General features: G+C 45.2%; 1 pseudogene; it reads left to right on the top strand.

The window, feature by feature from the left end:
- The first annotated feature begins 22358 nt into the window (after positions 1 to 22358).
- LOC139061935 (uncharacterized) lies at positions 22359 to 26422 on the top strand (annotated as a pseudogene).
- Positions 26423 to 27277: the final 855 nt, after the last annotated feature.

Raw genomic sequence — 27277 nt, forward strand, 5'->3', positions numbered from 1 at the left:
ACTCTCCACACTTTCATCCAGAAATACAATCATTCCAAGTAAAAGGTTAGTTGGACTGCAGGTGAGAGGTTTCTATTCATCAAAGAGAATTTCTCTCCCTGTAACCTATTCAAGAGAGTTCATCCCTGCCAATCTAAGTCACATTCCTACACCAAAAACGGCAAGAGCTTGGCCACACCTAGAGCATCTTGCAGAGGAGATTGCTCCATTTATTGAGTGTGATGTAGGGCTTCTCATAGGATACAACTGTCCACAGGCTTTGCTACCCCGTGAGGTTGTCCCAGGCAAAGATAATGAGCCATTTGCTCAAAGGACAGATCTTGGTTGGAGCATAGTCGGTTGTGTTAGCCCCTGTGTCGACTATGGTGATGCTATAGGAAGCAGTCATAAGATTGTCGTGAAGTCAGTGAAACCTCATCTACAGACGTCTAAGAAGCTCACAAATGAAGTGAAATACATATGTCGAACCCAAGTTAAGGAGTTCATTTCACCACCGGATGTGCTGAGGATGCTTGAGTCTGACTTCAGTGAGAAAAGAGTAGAGGATGCTAATTTATCTCAAGAAGATTTGCGTTTCCTAACCATAATGGAAAAGGGAATCAAAGTCAAAGCAGATGGTCACTGTGAAATGCCACTTCCCTTCAAGAAAGATCGACCAAGCCTCCCAGACAATAAGGCATGTGCAGTTCACAGGCTTCGATGCTTGAAAGAAAGATTTGAAAGAGACAAACAATATCAAAGGGACTACACGACCTTTATGAGTGAAATCATAACAAATGGGGATGCAGAAAGGGTCCCTATAGGAGAACTTAACAACAGTCCTGTGTGGTACATTCCTCATCACGGGGTGTATCACCCACACAAGCCAGAGAAAATACGGGTTGTGTTCGACTGCTCAGCAAGATTCAAAGGCGTGTCATTAAATGATCACCTTCTCACTGGACCAGAATTGACGAACAGCCTGATAGGGGTTCTCTGCCGCTTTCGCAAGGGACAAGTTGCTATAATGTGTGATATAGAGCGTATGTTCCATCAGTTTCACGTCAAAGCAGAGGACCAGGATTACTTGAGATTTCTCTGGTGGGACGGTGGAAACTTCCAGGCTCCACCATCAGTCTATCGCATGCGAGTGCACCTATTTGGAGCCGCCTCTTCCCCTGGTTGTGCAAACTTTGGCTTGAAACATGTTGCCGCCCAAGGACATGGTCACTATAGTGAAACAACCATTCAGTTCATTGAACGAAACTTTTACGTGGACGATGGGCTCACAAGTGTCTCAACCAAGGATGAGGCCATCAAGTTAGTAAAGGAAGCAAGGCAACTTTGCAGTGTTGGCAAACTGCGAATTCACAAGTTCATTTCTAACAATCATGAGGTGCTTGCATCCATTCCAGAGAGCGAACGAGCAGATTCAGTACGGAATCGAGACTTGGTTCTTGGTGAGTCTCGAATTGAGAGAGCTCTGGGCATCAAATGGTGTATTGTTTCAGACCAGTTCCATTTCAGAGTGATTGTGGAAGAACGCCCACTTTCTAGAAGAGGAGTCTTATCGACTGTAGCATCCATCTATGACCCTCTTGGCCTTGTGGCACCATTTGTTCTGGTTGGAAAGCAAATACTCCAACAGATGTGTAAAGACAAGGTTGGATGGGATGAGCCACTGTCAGAAGAGCTTAAACCACGGTGGGAGTCTTGGCTGGCAGATTTAAGGAACCTGGCTGACATCAAAATTCAGCGTTGTTATCTTCCAGAAGGTTTTGAGAAAGTTGAAAGATATGAGCTGCATCATTTCTCAGATGCGAGTGTTAAGGGGTACGGTGAATGTTCTTACTTGAGAGCAATCAGTGTCTCAAACCAAGTCCACTGCTCTCTAGTAATTGGCAAGGCCAGGGTGACTCCTACAAAGGTCACCACTGTACCCAGGCTTGAGCTGTCAGCAGCAGTCATTGCCGTGCGAATGAGTGAGCTGCTTAAAAGGGAGTTGGAAGTTCAAACCAAGGAATTCTTCTGGACAGATTCGAAGGTTGTTCTTGGATACATAAACAACGATGCTAGAAGGTTTCACATATTTGTGGCAAATCGTATTCAGCGTATCCAAGAAGTCTCCAATTCGGACCAATGGAGATATGTGACTTCTGAGAACAATCCAGCTGACCATGCATCACGGGGTCTGACATCAAAGGGACTAGTTACTTCCAACTGGTTCACCGGTCCAGATTTTCTCTGGCAAGATAAACTTCCTACTGATGACACTAAGGTGGGAGAGTTGGGAGTTGAAGATCCAGAACTTCGTAAGACTTTTGTCCATAAGATACTGACCACAGAAGATTCGTTGCTCAATCATTTCTCAAGGTTCTCAAACTGGATAAGGCTAGTTAAGGCCATTGCACGACTCATACGATGTGTCAAAGAACTCAAGGGTCTGATAGACAGAACAAACGAAGCCACCAGTCTTGAGGAGAGAAAAGAGGCAGAGTTTTTCATCATAGCCACTGTCCAAAACGAACTGTTTTCTGAAGAAATCAAAGACTTGAAATCGAAGAAGACAATAAAAGGAGATCGTGCAAATAGATTGCACAAACTGAATCCCTTCTTGGATGAAAAGGGTGTGTTAAGAGTGGGAGGTCGGCTGAAGTATGCAGATTTACACCCACACATCAAACATCCAGCGATCCTGCCGAGCAAAACCCACATATCAAGGTTACTGATTGAACACTTCCATCAAAGGGTTCATCACCAGGGACGTGGGATAACTATGAATGAGCTACGATCGAATGGCATTTGGCTATTGGGATGTAGTCACGCAGTGTCTTCCTACATCTACAAGTGTGTCAAATGCAGAAAATTCAGAAGGAATGCTGAAGTGCAAAGAATGGCAGATTTACCGCATGAAAGAGTTGAACCATCGCCCCCCTTTGCCTATTGTGGAATGGACTGCTTTGGCCCGTTCTACGTTAAGGAAGGAAGAAAGGAACTTAAACGCTATGGTCTGCTATTCACATGTCTGTGCTCGCGTGCTGTGCATATAGAGCTTCTCGACGACTTGACCAGTGATGCCTTCATTAATGCTCTTCGAACCTTTATAGCCATACGTGGAAATGTTCGACAACTTCGGTCAGATCAGGGCACCAACTTTGTTGGAGCAAGACGAGAGTTTTTGGAGTCTGTAAAGAAAATGGACCAAGAAAGCCTAAGACAAATAGGTTGTGAATTTGTCATGAACCCAGCATCTGCCAGCCATATGGGTGGGGTCTGGGAAAGACAGATCAGGACGATTAGAAGTGTTTTGACATCTATTCTTGATCATTCATCTCAAAGACTTGACACTTCATCCTTGCGTACCTACCTTTATGAAGTCATGGCAATCATAAATAGTAGGCCCTTAACAACTCACCTGTTGAATGATCCCACTGGTCCACAGCCCCTTACGCCAAATCACATCCTGACCATGAAGTCTTCAGTGGTTTTACCACCACCTGGTGAGTTTGTGAAGGAAGACCTTTATCTTCGAAAGAGATGGCGCAGGGTGCAATACTTGGCCAATGAATTTTGGACCAGATGGAAAAAGGAATACTTGCTGAATCTTCAGCAGCGAGGAAAATGGTGCAAACCACAAAGAAATGCCAAAACCAATGACATTGTGATGCTGATGGATAATAGTCTACCCAGAAATGAGTGGAAGTTGGCAAAGGTAACCAAGGTGTACCCTAGTGAGGACGGAATCATTAGGAAACTCGAGCTGCTAATCAGTGATCCGGCATTGGATGACCAAGGAAAAAGAGTTAACAAGCCAGTGTATCTTGAGAGACCCATCCACAAAACAGTTACCTTACTCGAAGCTGAATAAATTCAGAGCTCCTGTCTTTGTACCTTATGTTGGCCCAAGAGTCTATCTACGCTTATTTTCCTTTGTTTGCCTTTTCCTTATTTCCCTTTGTAATGAGGTCCAGTTGGAAATCACCAGTGATTTGGTGGGAGTGTGGCTGCCGTCAGCCACAGTCATGCAGTTTTGAGATAATTTATGGTTCAAGTTACGATAAATAAGCTAAGAATATTTTATTTTTGATAATGTATACGTTAAGCGCGCATTTAAATGGTTTACAGAATATTTCCAGGGTGGAACCAATGTTTAGTTTGTTGTTTCGGGGTTGACAATATTTTCAGTTGCACGCCACACTTGATAGGCGGCAGCATGCTAACCGCTATCATTCGTTGGTAGAGCTATGCAGACGCATGCAACGACGTTTTCCAGCTGCGGAAAGGAGTGACACTGCAAGATGTGTTTTTTATTAACCCCTGCAAGTTAATGCGGCCAATGAGGTATGCAATGTGTGTGTTTATGTCGTGATGGGAAAATAAGATGTTTGTTTGTGACAGAACTGTCGAGTCTATGGTGGTCACGGGTAATTTGTAAATGCAAATTGTGAGTGTTTTATCTTGTGTATTAGTGTTTCATTGTTTATTCTCTATGAGAACGATTTATTGTGGAATTGATTATTCTATGTCATTTGTACAGTTCTCACGGCACCGTTGGTGGCACCTGTGTGCAATAAATGCCAGTCAAAATTCAAGAACGCCTTGTGTCCGTTTTCAACTTGGAGGGAGTTACACACACATATATATATATATATATATATATATATATATATTTTTTTTTACCATGTCCTGTCTGGCTGTGAAGCAAACAGAATTAACGTCTGAATGCTGGTGACAAGCCTTACAAATGGAACAAGTGGAGCATCAAAGCATCTGCTTTTAATGTCACGCCTGATACTTAAAACTTTATTGTTATTGTTTTTTGAAAGCTTTTTAATTCCGACCAGACACGGAGACAGAGGTGAAAGAGAACGGAGGAAACAAAAGGGGGGTGGGGGGGGGGGTGGGGGGGGGGATCCACAAAAACAAACAATCAATGATGAACAAGAGTCTGCTTCTAGACCTGCAGAAAAGGGACACACAACAATACAACAGGAGCAAGCTATCACTGCGTCAACCTGATGAGGAAATATAAAACCAACATTGTTTTACTGAACAATCACAATAATAAATCACAGTGCATTTATTGCCAACCACAGCCGACATGTGTTGAACGTGCCAAAGTCCATACTTATGAGAGCACCATGTGAGCACCTGTGTGCGTACCTGCGCTTGTGTATGTAAGGTTTCTCTATAGGAGCCTCCAATGGAGAGTGTGAGGGGCCACAGATCTGCCCCCCAAAGATGCATAGGAGATGGAAGGAGCTCCAAGGCTTAGAGATTCAGGAGCTGCCCCAGAGCGCAGGGACCCCAGGGAGACTGCGACCAGGAAAGCCCCTGCCCCCCTCGAGAGGCGCAGAGGATTGCACCGGGGGGCCACAACCAGCAGCCGGCAGAGTTCCGGGGGATAACAGCGGAAAGCCCACAGGCCCGCCCACAGGCCCGCCCGCAGACTCCCATCCCCAAGCCGGCCGAGCGCAGAACCCAGCAACCCGGGACCCAGGTCGTGCACACACACCCAGGGACCCAGGGCGTGTGTGCACACACGCTCGTTGAGGTCAGCTGACCTCCTGCTACTTTTCACTCTCGCATGTCCTACAAATCACGGGGGGAACAAGTGTTTGTCCATGCTGCCCCATGTTCTGGAATTCACTTCCCTTTACAGTTAGGCAGTCATCCTCTCTGGTTCCCCCATTGGCAGTTTAAGTCTCCTCCCTTTGCGGTCGGCTCAAGGGTCCCAGAAGAATGATAAAATAAATGCAAAGGAATGGGGCTAAAATAGTTACTTTATAATCCACATTGTCTTATGCCCCGAATCACACATATGTTGTACTTCAATTCTGAGGAATAGAATAAATTCTATTCAATTAAAAAAAAAAAAAAATTATATAGCGCCAAATCACAGCAAGAGACGTCTCAAGGACCTTCACATAATAAACATTCCAATGCAGGTCAGTTCATTAAGCCAATCAGAAAAAATGTTTCCTATATAAGGAACCCAGCAAATTGCATCGAGTCAGACTAGTGTCAGAGTCTTTACATCAATCCTCATACTAAGCAAGCATTTAGCGAAAGTGGAGAGGAAAACTCCCTTTTAACAGGAAGAAACCTCCAGAGGATCCTGGCTCAGTATAAGCAGCCATCCACCACGACTCGCTGGGTATCAAGAAGACGGAGCACACACACACACACACACACACACACACACACACACACACACACACACACACACACACACACACACACACACACACACACACACACACACACACACCATATATACCAAGTAATGTGTCTATGGTTACATTGTGATTTCTTAGTAAATCGTCTATTTGGTAAATCGTCTATTTGGTGAGAGATAAACTTTATTGTATTCATCCTAGTGAATCTATAATTAAACAGTTAAACTAGTAGTAGCACATTCAACGTCAAGGGAAGTAAAATGTTATTATCAGGAGAGGGAGAATGTTTAAGTGGTTAGCAACAGTGTTCATGCCGATTTCCCCCTCCATGAGGCCACCACAGCTCAGCAGGACATCATTATAGCTTCTTCTGAGGAGAAAAACAGAGAAAAAATAAAGTTAACAGCTGAAATTGCAGAAAATAATACAGTTAAACAGCAGATTGTAGAAGAAAGTAGTAGAGTGTGGAAAGTGGTCAGTGTATCCTCCAGCAGTCTAAGCATATAGCAGCATAACTACAGAGATAACTCTGGATAAACTTTTAGATGGAGGCAAAAATGAAACCTGAATTCCAATTCAAAGCCTTTCTTTGTGTGGTAGAAGTATCGGTATCAGTAATTGGTATCGGCGAGTACTCAGATCCAAGTATCAGTATCTTATTGGTTTGGAAAAAAGTGGTGTCGTTGCATCCCGAGTTTTAATACATAACAAAATACACATTTAAGGTCTCAAGTGAGTTCAAACCCATATTTATAAATTATGTTAAAGCTTTAAATATGTATGCTTTATTAAGTTTATTCAGATGAGGACAAGCTCTAAAAATAAATCTGCATACAAAGTTATGTTTGTGACTTATTTCATTTCCTTTTAAATTAAAGCAGATAATTAGCTTCATATTCTTTAGATTAGATGGAAATCCCGATTTATTCTCATTTATTTGACCATTTCTTTTTTTATCTAATAAAATATCAACACCCCGTCACTCTCGAGTCACAGACAGTCAAAAAAAGACCAAAAATGGTAGAAAATGAAAAATATTTCACAAAACAACAAATCCCATTTTATCAGAAACTAATATTCAGAATTTAAAAGGTTTTCCTGAAACCAGAAATTCATTTTTGTGATGAAAACATTCGGCGGTACGTCAACACTGGCCTTAAATAAAACCGGAATTTTCCATGAACGCTCTCTTCATCTCCTTCCTTGTATTCCTTTTCCTCTTCCCCACCCGCCTTCCTCACTGATTTCGCCCATCGTTTTAAGATTCTGAGAATTGCTGTGAAGCTCGCAGAAATCTTATCGCAAACAAAGAATCCAGCAGAAGTTTGGGCCTCGGTTCTGAGAATCCCGTCTGTCATCGTTGTCAAGAGTTTGTCCCAACTTGTTCATGAACGCCATGACTGAAACCTCCAGCTCTACATTAATACACCAAAGTCCTTATTTTAGGAATTCACCAATTGCATGGTGCAAGAACAATGTTGAATTTACAGCTCAAACCACAGATTTTATGAATTGTTGGGTGGGGTTGCCCCGTAGAAACGTAAATAGTTCTCATGAGTCGTCCATCAGTCGGCCCTGAGCTCAGGTATGACATGCTTTTCCAAACTTGTGATTTGGAGCTTTAAAATGTGACAAGCTTGTGTGTTTTGCAATCAGGGTGAACAAACACGGCGTTTCAGCTCGGAGACAAACCGTGAAGATTCTCATACCGATGACTCAATCTTCAGCGTTGCTCAACCGCGGTTGCTTAATCTCGTGCCAAAAGTTGTGAAAAGAAAAATGTCCTGTAGCTTCAAAACGAACAGCTCTGGTTGAATGGCACAGACTTTATTATGGATTCTACTGCAGTTTAATTTGAGCTGATGTTCTGGTTTTAATTAATTGGGTCACAACCATTTACGAGCGTTAGTAAAGAGCCGCTGAGCTGAAAGTTTCACAAACACGAGCAAAGATTTTTCTTTTCAAAGCAAAAGTCTGGTTGTCTTCTTCAGCTGCCTGCAGAGGCATCCTTCTGCCCGAGGCTGCATGACAGCTTATCATTATGACTGTCAATTTCTGGTGCACCAACCTGATCCACATCAGTCACTCACAGGGAGAAGCTGCACACTTCAAATCAACACGTTCAGCTTTAATCAGGTTTTTCTAATGAAATGACAAGTGTGTAACATCCAAAAGAAAGAAACGACCAACTGGATGACGTTGAAGTAAATGTTGGAGCTGCTTCACAGACGATGAAGAAAAGGGTTTGATGGCACCCAGTGTGATTTTAATGGGATATCTGTCTCATTCATGGCCTTCACATTAAACTCATTTGCATTAATAGAACAAAAGCAGCTCACACAGAAACTAATTCAGTCTGAAAGCAACAGTTCACCTGTCAACAGATTCAGTCCTGAAGAAATGCTAAATATTCCAATTATATAACAATTATATCCGGACATATTTCTGCACTTGGTTTTTTAATGGGCTCGATACACGGGAGGTGACAAACGACCGCGATCAGCAAAATTCGTCGCTGTCGCTTTTATTACCTGACACACGGGAGGCGACCTGCGGCAGCGGCCAGCGGCAAAGCCGTCGACGCGTTCTGTTCCATGGCGAAATCGAAACTTCCGTTGTTTTGATTGGCAGTGTCAGATTGGATATGATGTTTCACAAGGTGCTGCTAGAGTTATGTGAAATCTTACTTCTGATTTTCTATATAAAAAAAAAAATAAACCGAGAATGGGTTCATCCTATATTACAAACCAGGATAGGGCTACTCTCTGTCTATCAGGACATGCTTCAATTTATCACATGGTTTGGACCTCACATTAAGATGAACACAGTCACAGATGGAGAAACAGAGTCCATGTTTGTTCGGAGATGTACGGAGCATCCTGTCCGCTCATTGGCCAGTGAACGAAATCTCCGTTGATTGGTCCTTGTCCCAGCGACAGCGATGAAAAGTTGAAAATATTTCAACTTTCTGGGATCGCATCACTGGGTCGCCTGTGCACGACACGTGCACGAGCACAAAATTCTACACACGCGTTTCGCTTAGTAGGAGGGAGACCCGCGATTATCGCTTTGTTGCGCATGTCTCATTGAAAATGAATGGAGGAGAGGCGATGCCGCCTCCCGTGTATCGAGCCCATAATTCTGCACTTCTTAAAGGACAGAAATCTTCTGACACAAAATAGTGTGTTTGTCATGACTAACAGTGCTCTACTGCGGGGTAAACCCCAGTTACATACGGACCAGACCAGACATGCTCTTTTAGAGAATTACTATCATTTCTTTGTGCTCACTGACAGGTCTGCAGCCACTGACAGGTCTGCAGCCACAATAATACGTTATAGATGTATTTTTCCCATGGCCAGATGCCAGCTTCTCTTATTAGCAATGGTGTAATGGAGACGTGACTGCCTGTGCCTGCTTGTCCCTGAGAAACCCTAGAGGAGGTGTTGCTGTGAGGTAATAAAAGAGGAGCCCGTACAGGAGCCGACATGCCACAGCCTCTCTGACATGCATCACTTACAGCTCAACCAGTCTGCTGTTGCTCCTTTGTTGTTTGTCTTGGATCAGAGTCGATCTTCACCTCTGTTGCCCTTTGCCCTGCGGTCTCACTGCTGCTCGTGTGTCTAATTATTCTTTTAATGTTATTGGAGAAAAACTGGAGTGGTTTATGCACAAATAAAACCAAAAACGCCACATTAGAAACCTGTGAGTCATTAATCCATCCAGTTTCTGGATCATGGGGACATGAGGTGGTGATGTCCTGGGTAGACCATCGCAAGAATACAGCCAGCATGCATACATCCAGGTTCACACTCGCACCTAAGCTCAAACATCCATCCTTCCTATTTTTCATATATCCAAGGCTGGGTCTTGGAGGTAAAAGGTCCAGCAATGAGTCCATGCATCCTTCTTCTGGCAACAATTCCTCACTCCCTCTAGAGAATCTCCAGATGTTCCCAGGTCAGAGAGGATGCATTACCCTTCCAGTCAGTTTTAGGTTTCAGCAGGTGGTCTCATCCCTGTGAGACATCCAGAGGGATGTGACCAGGAGACATCATAACCAAGAGCCTGACCCACCTCTACCTATTCTTCTCAATGCAGATGTGCAGCAGCTGTACTCAGAGCTCCTCACCTCACCACCACCCTAAGGTGGATGCTTTTAGTCACGTCTCATGGCCACAGCTGGGATTTGAAACACGGACTGACAGGAATATCAATGTCTTTGCCTTTTAGCTCAGTTCCATTTTCACCACAACAGACCAGAGCAGCACCCTCATTAGCGAGGATCAATCCTGGATCCGTTGGTCCATCTCCTGTTCCAGTCTACCACTCAAAGAGAAGAGACAGGGATGCCTGGACTCTGGTACCAATATTTTCTGATATTAAAATTTAATGCTAATATTGGCTGATAATATTGATGAATCAATAATATTGGACATCCCTACAAATGAGAGACATTTTGGAGAAAACTTGGTGTTTGCATTCTGTAGCCAACGTCACAACACAGTGAGAGTTTTTATTTCCTAATCACAGATCTGATCAAAATACAGACTTGTGATTAAAAGAAATCACCGCTGTTCATGAAATGCTGCTGCTTTGCACATCCACGTGAAATCATGTGTAATCGATCATAATGGGCAATGTGAGATCACTGGCCAACAAGATGGAGGAACTCCAAGCCCTTTCAAGGACTCAGCCAGAGTTTCGGCAGTTTCGGAACCGCTGGAGGAGATAATGCAAAGCAGGATTCTCCAGAGAATCAAGAAAATTATGGACAACCCTGAGCATTCTCTTCACAAGACTGTCCGACAACAGAAGAGTGTCTTCAGTCAGAGGCTTCTTCAGTTTGGCTGCAACACTGACCGCTACTGGAGATCCTTCCTGCCAACAGCCATTGTAATATACAACAACTCTTTGATGATTTGATTATTATTATTATTCTGAGCTACTACAGCAATCAATTTCCCTCTGGGATTAATAAAGTATTTTTGAATTGAATTGAATTGTAATAATGCTTGAGCTTGTTTTCTTTTCACTGGCTGAAAAATGGATGGACAGCCTTTACGACTAACTGTGGCTCCAAACTTCACTCACTCTGTGTATTTGTTCAGTCATGTTCAGGGTCACAGGAAAGCAGCTTTCAACAAGCGAGAGGTGGCGTGCACCTTGCAGGTCTCCAGTCCGTTACAGGCCGAACACAGAACCCCAGGAGAGAGACCAAGGTCAATTCAATCACCTAAATGTGCACGTTGTTGGACTCTGGGAGAAAACTAAATTACCTGGAGAAAGCAGGACGGACCTCTATTCCAGCATGCAGCTCAGTGAAGACAGCACGTTTGAATCTTGATGCTTTTTGGAAAGAGGTGAGTTCACCTGCAACATTTTCTTCACAAACAAAGATGTTTTATTATTAGCAACCCAACGAGCTCCTATAAAACGTATTAGGAAGATTTTTTAGGACATTTGCAAAACATTTATTTGAATGTTGACTTAATCCTCAAGATAAACTGGTAAATACTGAAATTACCCTATGCTTACAACACCTGCCCTGTTGTTAACCAGTTGAACAATTTCTAAATAGGTGGTCCTTTACTTTAATCACACCTCATCGTTATCTCTGTCGAAGCAGCCGACTGCTCCATGGCTGAAAGGTGGGGCTCCGACCGTGTGTGTGTATGCGGAGGGAAAACCAGGTCACTTGGATTACGTGAAACAAATCAACTTGTCTCCTCAGGGTTGCCCTGACTCTGATAGTGTGAACCGGTCCTCCTGCACAGACTTGCAAAGCGAACCAATTCATATAGAGTGCTGCAGGCCATTGTGCATGGTGCTGTCAGGCCTTCTCACTGTCCTGCAGCCTCCGCTCCCTGTGCACAAGGAAGCGTACAGTAATCCTTCCCCAGGAACATTTTACATTTGGTCAAATCAACTCTGTTATATATGCTGGCACGCATTGTAGACCTGCAGGAAATTTGCTAAAGCAAGTGCCATTTAGCATGTTGCATCAATAACGCTTTGTAAGATAAGTTATTAATAAAACAGCAAAGGCTAAGAGTTACCACACATTCAACAACACAGTCAGCTGTATTAACCTATTTAATAAAACCTTTTCATTTCTAATGTTATGGAAGGTCGACTGGAAACCTGCCCAGGGTGTAGCCCGCCTGTTTGCCCGTTGACTGCTGGAGATAGGCACCAACCCCCCCAGTGGCGGAGCTTGATATGTGCAACATGTGCGGCCGAACAGGGCGGCAGTCTGCAGGGGGCGGCATTTAATTTCCTTTTTTTTTTTTTTTTTCTAAAAAAAATTTTTTTTTTGCATCAACCAATACATAAACAAAACATAGAAATCGCATGTTCTTAATAATAATAGTGATGATAATAATAATATCTCTGTAATAAAAGCACAACAAAATGTAACCCATATTAACTACTCCCTGTCACATGACCCACGTCAGCTGTTGTGAGGTCCCTCTCCTGATTGGCTCCTTCCACGTCGCGGCAAAGCTGGCTGTGGGCTCGACTCCTGCTGTGGCTGTAAGCTTGTCGCTTTAGAACGGCGTTGGAAAACAAAGCGTTTTTCTCCCCTCAATTCATTTATACTCTCATTTTACCTCAGCAGTAAGTGTTCTTAACATCTACCAATAACACCCTTTTACTTGTCAGTGACCAGTCGATCGTTTTCGCTATAAAAAATGACCTTGTTTGGCGGAGTTCCCACCGCGAGCAGAACTCCGGTTCAAAAACGCTGTTTTTGAAACACTTTTATTTACTTAAGCACTTTAATGGGCTTAACTTGAAACCAAGAGCAATCGAATGATTATTGTTATGTGTTGCCTTGAATTCGGCTATGCTGTCTGTCAGACAGTTGTTTTCCTTTATTGTTGTTTTTGTATTTGTTTGTAGAAAACACTACTGGAATGTAAAGATTGAGCTACGTAGCCAAGATGATTAATAATTGACCTGTTGTACATTCGTGATATGTTTACCGGTAAACTGAATCGAACCTAATGTGCTAACGAACGTTTCTCTGGCCTACAGGTCAGGTTTTTTTTTCCCCATGTTGAACTGATCTTCTTCATATTGAAGTGGCGAGCTGGTAGGGGGGGCGTCGGGGGGGGGGGGGGGGGGGGGTCACAGGGGGATCTCGCACAGGGCGCCATTTAGGCCAGCTCCGCCTCTGAACCCCCCAGTGACCCTGCATGGACAAGCGGGTAAAGATAATGGATGGATGGTATGGAAGCTTTGTTTCAATTAAAGATTCACAATCCGGAATATAACATATTTAGAGACTTGAAGAGCTGAGCTCACATTCTGTGAATAAACGATGGATGTAACCACTGCCATGCCTGGACAGGATCATCACACACAGAAAATAAACTAAAGCCACTGGTCCAGTAACAAAGGCTGTTGCTTCTGCTGGTATCTTCTGGAGCTGCTGTGGTTGCAGGACAGGCTGAGGCAACACAACTGCTGATTCACAAACCAGGTCAACAGAGTTTTCCTTCCATCATGTCACTCAATCCTCAGCTGGACGAGAAGATGGATTCAGAAGTCTGATGTGATGATGTGTGACAGAGCAGCAACACTAAAGTTACCTTAAATGTGACTCTGAATCTGAACTCGAGTGGTGTTTTGTTATTGGACTTCTGTGCAAGCCGCAGTTTGGCCATAACGAACACCATGTTCGAACATAAGGATGCCCACCGGTACACTTGGTACCAGGGCAGCCTAGGTCACAGGTCGATGATAGATTTTGTAGTCGTATCATCTGACCTGCGGCCGTATGTTTTGGACACCCGAGTGAAGAGAGGGGCGGAGCTGTCAACTGATCACCACCTGGTGGTGAGTTGGATCAGATGGCAAGGGAACATGCCGCGTAGACCTGGCAGACCCAAACGCATAGTGAGGGTCTGCTGGGAACGCCTGGCAGAAGAACCTGTCAAGACGGTCTTCAACTCCCACCTCCGGCAGAGCTTTGACCACGTCCCGAGAGCAGTGGGGGACATTGAGTCCGAGTGGGCCTTGTTCCACTCTGCGATTGTCGAGGCGGCTGTTGCTAGCTGTGGTCGTAAGGTGGCCGGTGCCAGTCGTGGTGGCAACCCCCGTACCCGCTGGTGGACACCAGAGGTTCGGGGAGCCGTCAGGCTGAAGAAGGAGGCCTACAGGGCGTGGCTGGTCTGTGGGTCTCCGGAGGCAGCAGACAGGTACCGGTAGGGATGAGTACCGAATTCGGTACTTTTTAAGGTACCGACCGAATTCCACAGTACCGACCGAACACCGATTCACGTCATTTCAAACGGTGCCTCGTTTCGGTACTGCCAAGACAGGTGCGCATGCGCAAGAGCGTTATGTCGCCGGTCCCTGCGAGCCAGTTGTAAACAGAGCAAGCATGGTAGAAAGAAGAACGCACACTAAAGCTTGGGTCCACTTCACTAAATGTGATGGGTAACTGGGTGATGAATCTAGCGACAGACAACGATCTAAGTGAGACATCCTCATCTTAATCTGCTCCAGTAGGTAAATAAAATGTTTAAGATAACGTTACCTTGATTTGTTAGCTTCCGTTTCGCTAATGGTGCGTTCGCTTTCTCCTCGGAACTCCGAATTTCCGACTAGAAGAACGTGAACGCGCTCTAAAGTTTGGCTTTACTTTACTAAATGCGACGGGTGAATGGGTGAAGGTAAAACCAGCGACAACGATCTAAGTTTGATCCATCATCGTTTTAATCTGCTCCAGCAGCTAAATAAACTGTTAAAGATAACTTTAGCTTGATATGTTAGCTTCCATTGCCACCGTTATCAGCTAATGGTGCGTTCGCTTTCTCCTCGGAAATTCTAACTTCCCAGTAGGAAAAAATCATATGAAAAAGGACGGCAAAAGGAATGAAGATACACAGTAAATTTAGTTCACAGTAAAGATGTTTGCTTCAGTTTAATTATCAGCTTATAAAACTACAAGGACGAAGTTAAAATACAAACTTGTATGTTATTTATCATGATATTTATCAAATATGGTTATATATTGAGAAAAATATATATTTAATTATAAAAGAGAATTAAAATAATAAACACTCAAAAGTATCGAAAATTGGTACCGTTAAGTACCGGTATCGACTCGTAGGTACCGGGAATTAGTACCGGATCGATTCAAATGTCAAAGGTACCCATCCCTAGGTACCGGATAGCCAAGCGGGGTGCAGCAGTGGCAGTTGCCGAGGCAAAATCTCGGGCGTGGGAGGAGTTTGGTGAGGCCATGGAGAAAGACTATCGATCGGCTCCAAAGAGGTTCTGGCAAACTGTCCGGCGCCTCAGGAGAGGAAGGCAGCAACTCGCTCACACTGTTTACAGTGGGGGTGGGGAGCTGCTGACGTCAACTGAGGCTATAGTCGGACGGTGGAAGGAATACTTTGAGGAGCTCCTCAATCCCACCAATGCGCATTCCGAGGAGGAACCAGAGCTGGGAGGCCTGGGGATGGACTGTCCGATCTCGGGGGCAGAAGTTGCTGAGGTAGTCAAACAACTACACAGCGGCGGAGCCCCGGGGGCGGATGAGGTTCGTCCTGGGTATCTCAAGGCTATGGATGTTGTAGGGCTGTCATGGTTGACACGTCTCTACAACATTGCGTGGTCATCGGGGGCAGTTCCTAGGGAGTGGCAGACCGGGGTGGTGGTCCCCATCTTTAAGAAGGGTGACCTGAGGGTGTGTTCCAACTATAGGGGGATCACACTCCTCAGCCTCCCGGGAAAGGTCTACGCCAAGGTACTGGAGAGGAGGGTCCGATCGATAGTTGAATCTCAGATAGAGGAGGAGCAATGTGGTTTTCGTCCTGGCCGTGGAACTGTGGACCAGCTCTATACCCTTGCAAGGGTGATGGAGGGGGCATGGGAGTTTGCCCAACCAATCCACATATGCTTTGTGGATTTGGAGAAGGCTTATGACCGTGTCCCCAGGGGCACCCTGTGGGGGACGCTCCAGGAGTATGGGGTGGGTGGCTTTCTGTTAAGGGCCATTCAGTCCCTTTACCAGAGGAGCGTGAGTTTGGTCCGCATAGCCGGTAGTAAGTCGGACCTGTTCCCAGTGAGGGTTGGACTCCGCCAGGGCTGCCCTTTGTCACCGGTTCTGTTCATCACTTTAATGGACAGAATTTCTAGACGCAGCCGTGGTGTGGAGTGTGTCGAGTTTGGTGGCAGGAGAATCTCGTCTCTGCTTTTTGCGGATGATGTGGTCCTCCTAGCTTCATCCAGCTCTGACCTTCAGCTCTTGCTGTGTAGGTTCGCGGCCGAATGTGATGCGGCTGGGATGAGGATCAGCACCTCCAAATCCGAGACCATGGTTCTCGACCGGAAAAGGGTGGCTTGCCACCTCCGGGTCGGGGGAGAGGTCCTACCTCAAGTGGAGGAGTTTAAGTATCTCGGGGTCTTGTTCACGAGTGAGGGTAGGAGGGATCGGGAGATCGACAGGCGGATTGGTACGGCATCTGCAGTGATGCGGACGCTGAGCCGATCTGTCGTGGTGAAGAGGGAGCTGAGCCAGAAAGCCAGGCTCTCGATTTACTGGTCGATCTACGTCCCAATCCTCACCTATGGTCATGAGCTTTGGGTAATGACCGAAAGAACGAGATCGCGGATACAAGCGGCCGAAATGAGTTTCCTCCGTAGGGTGGCCGGGCTCAGCCTTAGAGATAGGGTGAGGAGCTCGGACATTCGGGAGGGACTCGGAGTAGAACCGCTGCTCCTCCGGATCGAAAGGAGCCAGTTGAGGTGGTTTGGGCATCTGGTCAGGATGCCTCCTGGACGCCTCCCCGGGGAGGTGTTTCGGGCATGTCCTGCCGGCAGAAGGCCGCCGGGTCGACCCAGGACACGTTGGAGAGGTTACATCTCCAATCTGGTCCGGGAACGCCTTGGGGTCCTGCCGGAGGAGCTGGTGGAGAAGGCCGGGGAGAGGACGGCCTGGAGCTCCCTAATTGGGATGCTGCCCCCGCGACCCGGACCCGGATAAGCGGAGGAAGACGAAGACGAAGACGAAGTGACTCGGGAATCTGTAAATGATGCTCTGGACAGTTTTATTTCACAAGACAATGTGCAATATTCACAAAAGAAGGACAACTAGAGTCAGCTTGTTCAGCATTTTGTGCTCAGTGGATTTCTGACTTCTTCTCTTCAGAGGACAGAAAACATAGGTTTCACCCCAGGATACATTTTAGCACTCTGAGAAGGCACGTGTGAGGGGTTAGACAATGTTTTTGTTTTGTTTTTATTATTCTGGTAATCTAGATTTCCAGATTGTTTTAATAAGTTACCGATATGCATGTTTCAGTTCAATTCACTTTATTTATTAGGCACCAAATCATGACAAAAGGCAGTTCATTATGCCATTTATTTAAAATATTTCTATATAAGGAGCCCAGCAGATTGCATCGAGTCACTGACTATTTTCATGCAACCGACTCTGAAAGAGTCGTTTTTGGGAAGTTCACTGCAAAACGACGGCACCGTTCCACACTTATGTCCCTTTTGTGCAGCCGGACACCAAATATCCTGATTTAAGATTATGAACATATTTGTTCTGTGGGTAGAAGTGGGGAAAATATCCTGTTCTGATGGATGTAACACATTTGGACTGACACCAACAACTAATCAGAGATACCATGGTGGAGAGTTAAGATGATCCCAAAGTGTTGCTCATCCTCCCCGTGGATAAAGACAGTTATTTGGGATAAAGCAATCATCCTATTCAGACATGGACACGTATTAAATAACAGATTATTACAAAGGTAAAAGAAAGAAAAGATCATCCCTCTTTAATGTTTAGCCTGGAGTCCATGCATCATCACTGATTTTACTTAACAAAACTCATTTCTAAACGTGTGTCCAGTTTTTACAAAATCTCCACTGACTCGTGTTTGCTCCTCTTCACATATGGTCTTCCAGCAGAACTGCTTTCCATTGATTTCTGGCCCGAGTATTGAATGATGCACAAATATTGCCTCTGGAGTATCACTCCTAATTTAGTCACATCCAATATCTGCATTTACTTAGACTGGATTTAGTGACACCGAGCTAATGTTCCACAGAAAAGATGCAGGCAGCGCTGACTTCTGCGAGAATCTCCCACACCCAGTTTCTGTTGGAAAACCTTTGAAACCAAATAAAGCAGAAAACTGAGCTTAAGACAAACTATTCTTGTGAATCTTTTGCTGCTTTGTCTGGAATCATCCAAGTCCGAGATTACCGTAGTAGGAATTCAACACTGCTCCCTCCCCCGTTCCTTTTAGCCCTGAGGGCAACCAAACAAGCTCAAACACATCGTAGTGCAACCATAATGGGATGCAATCTGTTTACATTTTACAGGCAACCCAAAAAACAACTTAAGGGACATTTTCCCATGATGCCACCACTATCTGCTGTAATTGAATTCTGACAAAGCTGCATTCACATGCTGCAGGAATACAGCATTTCATAATTTACTGGCACACCACAGGAAGACAGGTGCAACCTGGATGGGCTTTTACTCCAGTTGCTGCACAGGAGCTTCCTCCTGGCAAGTGTACGATGATCCAGCCTACCATCAACACCATGGCTCAAATTACTGTCACTGGGTAGCAATTACATTTATTGGTTTAGAAACCAGGACAAGAATGGAAAAGAAAGGAAATAATTACAATTTGTCTTAATATCAGAAGACAAGACAATCTGGAAAGCAACCAGAACATTTATGGCCAATTTATTTTTACCAGTCAAGGGAAAAAAATACATCCTGATCTTTGTTGGGCTAATAACAAGCAGGTGTTGTTTCCATTCTTTAAGTATTTCTGCCATGATGCCTCAGTCCTGTCTGTTTGTTCTGCACCCGGGATCACTGGCATTTAGTCCAGAGTCCAATTGTAACTGCTTTTCTAAAGAGTTTCAAATTTGAAGTGAACCCAGAATGTTTCCTCTACATTTCAACCTAGCTAAAACCTCCATCAGTGGTTTCAGGGAAGTGTGTGATTAAAAACATGCAGGAACTCTGAGGTGATTGTCTTCACATCTTTTTCATTAAAAACAGAGAAACACTGCTGTTTTGCATGTTTGCAATAAGTCCAGGTGATAGTGATTAAAAGCCCCCCATTAAATTAAAACATCTCCATTTGTATTGTTTTTCTTCTTGTAGGTTCAGTGTATGACAGGATGAAGTGTAGAACGTGCTCTAGCGTGCTATACGGGTCATGCCAACTCAGTTTGTGTGTTTGTTTAACTTTTTATTGTGGGATGTTGTTAGGTCTAGTGAGGTGTGATAGACTGACTGGGGAAGTCACCATCTCACTGGGGCCAAAACTGCAGGAAAATCTGAACATTTAAGATCAAGCAGACTTCTTTAGCTAGACATTTGCATGGCTGGGTCCCCTAAGGAAAAAACACAGATTAGTGCAAAAGTCATGCACATTTTTATTTTATAAATTTAGATTCAAGTGTTTTACAAACATCTCCTTTTGCTTCTTACAGTTTTGTATTTAAAGTTTTGTATTTAAAGTTCCTTCCCAGATGTTTTGCAATGTTTTGAATCTCTTTCTCTGACGTTTCTGCTTTTCTACTTCCTGAGTGAAATAAAAACCTTAGAGGAAACTATTCCTCAGGAACGTCTTGTAATAATTCCAGAAAGGACTTCCTGCAGCGTCCATCTTTGGTCTTTAAGTAGGTTCTTTTTCTAACTTTGTTCGGTGTTTCACTATGGGGATCGCCCTGTCGTGACCAACTACGGAAGCTCCAATGACATCACGTCTGTCCTTGACAGACTGGTTGCGCCGTGCCCAGGCTCCACCCACCCAGTATATGCACTAGGGTTGTCACGGTATGAAAATTTAACCTCACGGTTATTGTGACCAAAATTATCACGGTTTTCGGTATTATCGCGGTATTTTTTAAACGGTGTTGCATATGTTCAGAAAGCATTGATAGTCCTGTTCTACACAAACTGAAATAGTTCTGAAAAGGTTTAACAGTGTTTATTAAACCTAAAATAACACAAAGCCTTAGCAAAAGTGCAACTTTTCACAAGTAAAGGAACAAATAGCTTCTTTTTCTGGAACGTGTTACAGTAGTCAGTGCAGGTTTAAATTATACAAATCCAAACATTCAAAACATAAACAATATGTAAACAAATCAAAGAAACACCACTTGTTTTCTCATATACTTGTTCTCTTCATTATCAAAATGAAAATCTAAAACTCCAGTCCACACTTGACTTGAGCACTGTACAAGTCAACCTTAAAAAATATGTATTTAAAATAAATAGCCACTTTAAACAAATTACTAAAACAACTACTACACTATGTAATCAAATCCAAATGTTCAAGTATAAATGGCATTGAATAAGTAAACAAATCAATGACAAGGAACTAATTGTATATTTCTCTTCATCATCAACAAATAAGATGCTTCATCCAGCAACAGGGTGTCCGTGACACGGTTTAAATGCTGGCAGAGGACGCTGCGGCTGCAGTATATAGTGACTCGTTGCATTCTCCCTCAGCCAAAAGTCCTCGCGTCATGCATTTAAGCTAAAATGCTAATGTTAACTTACCTTGCACTGGTTGTAGAGACGTGGGTGATGGTCACTCAGATGTGCCATTAGATTCGAAGTGTTGCTGCCTTTTGCAGACACTTGTTTCCTGCACGTTCTGCAAACGGGATAGCCGTCTTCTATTAACTGTCCCTCAGCATTTTTCAGAAATCCAAAATATGCCCATACTTCCGAGTTAGTCTTCTTTGAGGGCTGATGGATGTCCTGGGCGCTGCCGTCTCCTCCTTCGGCCATTATTTCAGCTTCAAAGTATTGGTGCCATTGCAAACTAAAAAGTGCGTGTGCGCGCCGCGGGAACTTCAGCAGAAGCGACGGTGGCTGGTAAGGGTCACCACGCCGAAACCGCGGCCACGGTAAACCCACCGAGATAATTTAGTTTTTTAAAAACTGGACGGTTATTTTTATTGTCAACTTTTTTACCGGGGTTTACCGCTATACCGGTTACCGTGACAACCCTAATATGCATGGCCAACCAACCCCTCCTACTCATTCTCGCTTTCTTCCTGTGAGAAACTACAATTTGCTCCCTCAGCGATTTTCAGGCTTTTCTTTGGTTAGCTGCTTAACTGTTTCCAGGCGTACTGTCAGGATACGTCGCAGAACGCAGTACCAACGCAGTCTGGATTTGAGCTGAGTAAGTGCTTCTAGTCACTTGTCACACTTCACTAGGAACAGTCAATGCGTCACGGCGAACTGCTCCTACTGCTACTCGGTTGTCATTGACGGAGTAGAATTAGCAAGTGTGGCTCAAGCTAACGCGTTGAGGTGAGCTTGTCCTGTGCTTATTTAGCATTTATTTGCTAATGAGCTACTTTGGTGCAACTAACGTGTCACAACGGGTTGCCCTACATATGTAATATAGCTTTAGTTGCAGACTTACACCTGCTAACAAGCTTGCTACGCTTTTTCAGACTAACGTGTCACGACGAGTCAGATTGTCAGCTATGGCTTCCACCCCTGCCCCGACGGACTGGTCGGAACCGAAGGCTAAAAAGGCTGCATCCCGCCTGTGCCCGGCATCATGTGGGGCTTACATTTCAGGCAGGGACCCTCATCCTATGTGCATAGCTTGCATGGGTGCTGCTCACGCCCAGACATCGCTGGCTAACCCGCAGACATGCCCTCACTGCTCCTCCATGCCAGAGAAGATAAGGGAAAGGAGGCTAAGAGTGGCAGTGGCTAACGGCCGGGAGCCAGGCCTCAGCTCGGGCACGCCTGTTGATACAGGTGACAACCATCAGCCACAAGCCTCCACTAGCTGGGCGAATATGATGGAAGAGGAGCCCCTGCTACCTCCTCTGTTCGATGGGCTGGTGGACAGCGGGCTGCTCGATGTGGGTGATGATGAGGCTGGAGGTGATGCGAACTCAGACCTCCTCGACTTGGACATGGAAGAGGAGGAAGAGGATTCCACCTTCCCAGCTCAACGCTCTAGGCCGTCTAGCGGCACTGGGGTGGCATCGCAGGGGGACGCCAATCTGTACGAGGTTTACAGATGAGCGGCGGCAACGCTCAACATTCAGTGGCCTGCAGCCCAAGGGGCAGAAGGGGTGGAACGAGACCTGTATGATGGTAAGAGGCTTCTACTATCCTCTGCTCCACCCAAGCAGCTCTTGCCGGCTGTCCCAGCATGCATGAGAGAAATGAGCCATTACTGGTCCAGCCCATTTAAGAGCAAACTCCCCACCAAGGGATGCTCTAAACTGGAGGTGCATGGAATTGGGGACTTGGGGCTGGCCGAACCCCCAACGTTGGAGCCTTCAGTGGCATACCACCTTCACCCCAACAGCAGATCCATGTCAGCATCATCCAGCATCTCTCTCCCATCTAAAACGGTACGTCTAACTGCATCCATTTTGCAGAGGATGTACAAATATGCTGGCCAATCTGTGTGTTCCCTCAATGCGGTTACTCTCTTGTCAGCTTATCAAGGAGAAATCTTGGAGGAAATGGGTCGTCAGCTGGACTCTGGGGCGCCTAACCCGGCTTTATGGGACGAAATCTGTGCGGTGAATGATCTCATCCTGCGCTCCTCTAGAGGAGCAGTCCAGGGCTGTGGACGTGTGATGGGTTTGGCGGTTTCGGGTGAGAAAGCCTTGTAGCTAAACCTGTCAGGCCTAGGTGACATCCAGAATGATCCATGATGTCATGGATGCAGTGTATGACCCTACCAAAGGTCTCTTTGGCCCTGCCTTGGAGAAGATGACTGAGACAAGTACCCGCAGAATGCAGGAAGGTGAGGCCTTCAATCTCTGCTTGCCTTGTAAACATAACCATCAGCCACCTCAGGCACCAAAGCCTGGATTTGCGGCCGCCGCTTCAGCGGCAAAGGGTCGACAGGGTGGGGCTAGACCACAGCGATCAGCAGGTGGTCCAGCCAAACAAGGCGGAGAACCCTCGCCCGTGGGGGAAGCACTCTTTTGCAGCAGCAGCTGCCAGGAACCGCTCATCTCACCCCAGCGAAGACAAGAGGAAGAAGACATCCAAGCTGCTCTTGCTTCTCCTCTCCGGAAGAAGAGGAGGTTTTCAGAGGTACAAACATACCTCTGTGTTCAGGGTTCAGACACTCCTGTGGTTCCCAGCCCAGCAGGAGTTTTATTCGCTCCTCCCTCGCCGGTTCAGAGAGACGAGGGTGTGGAGCAGAAAACACAGTGTCACCAAACATTTTTCAGTTTTCGAATGAGCACACAGTCAGTGTCACCAAGCACTTTGTTCCCAAATGTGTGCAAACATGTTCAGGGGGATCGTTCAAAAATAAAGACAGCTTTTCTGCAGCCAGGCATTCAGCCAAGGACAGACAGCTCCCCACAAAAAATATTTAACAAACCCCATCAGGTCCCTCTCGCTCTTCCCACGGGACGAGTCGAGGCTGCTCGGGTGATGACGTCACCCAACAGTGGCTCGCTTTCGGCGCGGGGCGAGAGGTGGCACGCATGCACAGATCCCTCGTGGGTTCTGATGACAGTTTGTCGGGGTTACAGGCTTCAGCTCTCCTCAAAACCGCCCCGTTTCAACGGGATAATACGGTCAGTGGCAAGAGAGGATTCTGCGCATATCCTGGAAAACGAAATAGCTTCACTGTTGGTCAAAAAGCAATCAGGATGGTGCCGAGCAACGAGCCCACCAGGGTTTTTATTTGCGCTACTTCCTCATTCCAAAGAAGGACAGGAAATCTCTCCGTCCCATACTCGACCTGTGTGTGTTAAACAGACACTTACGCAAGTACACTTTCAGAATGTTGACTCACAAAACACTCTGCCATTCCGTCCGCCCAGGAGATTGGTTTGTCACGATCAATCTCGCGGATGCCTATTTTCACATCTCTATTTATCCTCCACACAGGAAACTTCTCAGGTTTGCCTATCGGGGCACAACCTACGAGTTTCAAACCATCCCGTTCGGGCTGTCATTAGCACCGAGGGTGTTCACCAAGTGTGTGGAGGCGGCGTTGTCCTCACTGAGGACTCGTGGGATCAGAATTTTCTCTTACAAGGACGATTATCTGATTTGCGCTCCTGTCGCGAGCGTGTCCTATTTGTCGGTTCCTTTAAAACCTGGTTCCGTTAGAACCTATAAGACTGCGCTGCTTTCTCAGGGTTCGTGGGGCGTCGGTGAGTTTTATTGTATTAGACCCTGGTTTGGACTCCCTAATTAGAATCAGTTTCCTATTTTAAGGTGAGAATGATATGCCGTACTTGTTCTTTTGTGATAGCACACTTTCTATTAGTTTCTCCCGTTATTTAGTGGTTCTAAATACTAGGGCAAAGTTCAGAAGCAGGCCATTATTCTGACAATTCTTTGGGTCATATTAGGATTAATTTGCGCCTCTGTCAGCTTTTGTGGGCGGTGGTAACTAGAAAATTATTCTTGTTAGTTGATCAGGCTAACATAGATTTATCAATTAATCTAATTAATCCAACCTTCCCACGCTGGCAAAGACTTTTTCACACTTGCAAACAGAGCCTATTTTAACCTACTAATGTTTTGGCTTATCAATCCTTAGGATATCTCGTTACTCACGGGTGAGGGGAAAACTAATTTCCTCACCTAAGGTTTCTTTTCTTAATCTGTCACAAACTGTAAAGCAAGTCCTGAAAATTCAGGAACCTGTAATTACAATATGCTTACCTCTCCTATTGTTTCGGGATCGGGGCTCCCACTCGAACCTTTTAAGAGGACCTTTAAGAATCAGGAATGTTAATTCTTTTCCAAAAAGTTTATTACAAGATTAAAAAATACAAAAAATGGGTAGATATAAGACTGATCACTTCCCCCAAGGAGAAATGCTAATCCTAATAATTAACTAAGAATAATGAGTTGACTTACACCAACTCTTAAGTCTTCTTCAGCTTCAGGTTAACACCCTCTAACTTTGTCTTTCAAAAATTGCAAAATACAAAAAATAAGTAAATATAAAACTAACCTATCCCCTGTGGAGGATGCTAATGCTAAAATCTTCCTGAGAATAACTGGTTGACTTGCGTCAGCACTAACCTGTCACTCTCTAACTCTAGGTACGACTCTCTCCTTCTCTCCCCAGGACTCTTCTTGAAGGGTTTTTAGCTCAACACAAGTAATTTGGTGTCATTTTTGCTACTGATCTTCAGCTTCTCCCAAAGTCCAGGATTCTTCATGAAGGCCTGTCGTCTCCTGATAAGCTTTTTTCAGACTGCCTCCTTCGGTTCCACCTCTCTTGCTGATGGCTGGGTCAGACTCTTCTTGACCTTCTGCCCAATTTTACTCCCAGAAGCAAGTTCTGATCCCTTATCTCCGTGACCCTTCTGTGAACCTCGCTTCTCGCCACAGTTTCTGACCCGCAGGAACTTGCAACACTCCCTCCCGGGAGCAAGCAGCCAGCGACGCGCTGGTGGTGTTGAACCATCTAATTGACCTGGGGTTCAAAATAAACTGGACAAAGAGCAGTTTATTCCCCAGACAATGCACAGAATATCTGGGTCTTCAGAAAGACTCTCTCTCTTATCGCGTTTCGCTTTCAGAAGAGAGGATCGCGTCCTTCACACAGTGTGTCACACGTTTTCAGTTAGGAATCCGTGCGTCGTACAGACTTTGCCTGCGTCTTCTCGGCCTCATGGCGTCGATGATTTCTGTGGTGCAACTGGGGCTTCTTATGATGAAAGATGTTCAGCGGTGGGTGAGGTTGTTAAGACTGTGCTCCCGCCGTCATCTCCACCGCAGAGTGAAGATAACTCCGGCGTGCATGTCGGCTCTCCAGCCTTGGAGAGACCGAAAAGTTCTCACAGCTGGGGTTCCGCAGGGGGCGGTGGTGTCCAGAGTTACCATGATGACGGACGCGTCCCTTACAGGTTGGGGGGCCACCTTGATGGGGAGAGCAGTGAATGGCGTTTGATCACGCAGTTTGAAACGGGTTCACATAAATGTGCTGGAACTCCTAGCGGTGTTTCTTGCTTTAAAGCACTTCCTGCCCCACTTAAGGGACCGTCATGTCTTAGTGAAGACGGACAACACCACAGTGGTAGCTTATATCAACCGTCAGGGCGGGACACGCTCCCTACAGCTGCACTCACTAGCCAAGGAAATAACTGTGTGGTGCAAAAAAAAAAAAAAATAAATGAAAAAAATAAATAAAATTGTGTGGTGCAGCTCCAGACTCCTCTCAGTCCGCGCAACACATGTGGCGGGCAGCTTGAACAGAGGGGCAGACCTTCTGTCCTCATAACTCCGTAGGTTGTTTTTGAACTGTGTGAATGTTAAATCTTCACTGCTTTGAGTTGTGTGATTAGCAAATGGCTTGTAAGCTTCAGGAAGCCCCTTTAAAATCATAGCGATAATAAGTCCATCACTGATGACTTCTTTTGCATTTCTTAGAGAGGTCACTGCTTTTTCAGCTCGGATAATATAGTCTGTCACTGTCTCATCTGGTTTCTTCTGTAAAGACGTCAGCTCTGTGTACAGTGCGATAATTCTGGGCTTGCCTTTACTATCGTACTGGTCACGTAGTATCTTTAAAGCTTTTCTTCCGTCGTCAGTCGCATCTCTCATTACCAATGAGAGGCTTTTATCGTCAAGAAACTGAATTAGCTCAGCGTAGCATTCAGCATTCTTGTCTGCATCTGGGTTATCGGCTGATAATATAGTGTCCTTTAGGCCAATGAGCCGCATGTGGCCGAGAAACTTTGCCTCCCAGAGTTCGTAACTGTTTTCGTCTCCGTTGAACACTAACCTCTGCCATCTTCCTCCTGTTGTGTCACGCCTGGGCCCATAACCTGTTAAGTTCATGGAGCTTTCTTCTTCGGCCATGTTCTCTTAATAATGTACACACTTGGTCGGTTGATAACTTTTCCCGTTTCTTTTATTGTCCACAACACAGGAGGGAAAAACATACATCCATTTTTAGCAGTTCGCCCTTCACACACAGCTAACCCGGAACAGGAAGTGAAGTCAACTATTATCGCCAAAAGAAAATCATTTCCAAAAATAAAATATAATCAGAAAACATCTTTTACAACACAAGATAAACTTATATATTTACTCAAGAGAACACAAATCTAACAGCTGTTAAAAACAGTCAGAT

Source organism: Nothobranchius furzeri, chromosome 11, assembly GCF_043380555.1.
Source record: "Nothobranchius furzeri strain GRZ-AD chromosome 11, NfurGRZ-RIMD1, whole genome shotgun sequence".
Taxonomy (NCBI): Eukaryota; Metazoa; Chordata; class Actinopteri; order Cyprinodontiformes; family Nothobranchiidae; genus Nothobranchius; species Nothobranchius furzeri.